Consider the following 1,653-nt stretch of genomic DNA (forward strand, 5'->3'; position numbering starts at 1 on the left):
TGTCATGAGGCTCATGTGTTTAAACAATTCAAAAGGCTCATTTGTGCTTGCATAACTTTCCCACTTATCCTGCCAACAATGAGAGAACAGATGTGTCAGAAGAAAATTGTACATAGCATGATCAGCTACATGAAATGTGTTTTGTATTGATCACTAAGCAATCCACATGTCTACGTAACTTTTTACATGAACTCTTGTGTGATAAACTTATTTAGCAACTAACAGCTTCCTCTTTTCTAAGAACATACAGACTTAGAAAAGGGGAACCTCAGCTCTAAGTTCTTGGAATAACTTTGTTACCTTTGTACACACACAAGCTTGTATAAACAAAGAACGCAGACAGTGACAGAGCGCGAGTCCGTGAGTGCCTCTTGCGAGTACGAGCGCTCTGTGACCGTCCTCTCGAGTAAAGACAACTGCAGTGTTTGTGTTTTCTAACTCAGGCGTCACAGCTGAAGAACTGTGGGGTGATTCTTAGAAATCCCCTGTCATTTAAATTGGTCCTTCGAGCTGGATAGATGAGTTGCTGGCTGTGTCGTAAGTACCCATCCTAATGTGTACCTCATGCATCCTGTTCTACGACCCTGAAGCCATCCTTCATGTGTTTCTTCAGTTTTTTTCATATCTGTCTCTTTCAACTTGAGTCAAAACGTGACCTAACTCCCTCCAATCTGTGTTTTCATTTCGTGCTACAGACACGCGTCGTTTTGGCATTCTACTCAGTTCCTGTACTTTTTCTGTTTGTATCACTGAGCACACAGCATTGCCACTTTTAGTTACATAGAGGTGCTGCAAGGTAAGCTTCTGTGGGCCTAATCTGTGAATTTGTGTGTCATATGAAGGATCTTTGTTTAAATCTTAGGGTGTTGTGATACTCATCAAAAGCAATTGGTCGGGAGTCTGGTGGCAAATACTTCTCTGCCAACCTCTGTAGAGGCTCTAATGGTGGAAGGTCTAGAGTCTAATAGTAGTGGGACACTCCTTTTCCCGCACTGCTATAATTAATCTGTCCCTCTTCTTCTACCTCTTCATAGTTTAACATTAATTCTGCGTGCACGCCTTGTGCTCCTAGCACTACGCCAATTTTTAATTTTTCCATGCTGTCTCTCCCTAGGAGGTTGACTGGAAAGGATGGATCGTATATACATTGGTTTTTACAGCTCTTGCCACTTTCTCTATGCACTAGCAGTAGCCCTTCTGTTAGAGATTTTACACTAGTGTGACCTGATGCAGACTCAACTATCAGGGTCTCTTTTGAAAATTTCAGGTTATTAGGTTTTTGATTTAGCACGGTTTTGCATGCACCTGTGTCGCATAACATAGTTACGTAAATTTTTAGTATGGGTCTCTCTCCTAACAGTGTAACTAGTTCATGCACGTTAAACACTTCTGTATCATCCTGTTTTTCCTCACTTCCTTGCTCTCTGTCTAGTCAATCTTCGTTCCTACCTTCTCTCTTAGAAATCCCCTGTCAAGATGTGATCTCTCTGCAGGATCCAGACACTGCTCCTGCTTTACTTCTATGATATTTACTGACACGTGCTGACCAACACATCACGACTTTGATTTTATTTATCAATTATGCAACTAAATTGTCTTCAACGTACCAACATAGTCTCAGCAGACTCTGACATCAATTTTACGTATGGTTTC

The sequence above is a fragment of the Pundamilia nyererei genome, unplaced genomic scaffold, assembly GCF_000239375.1.
Source record: "Pundamilia nyererei isolate P.nyererei 1_Seehausen unplaced genomic scaffold, PunNye1.0 scaffold00067, whole genome shotgun sequence".
In the NCBI taxonomy this organism is placed as follows: domain Eukaryota; kingdom Metazoa; phylum Chordata; class Actinopteri; order Cichliformes; family Cichlidae; genus Pundamilia; species Pundamilia nyererei.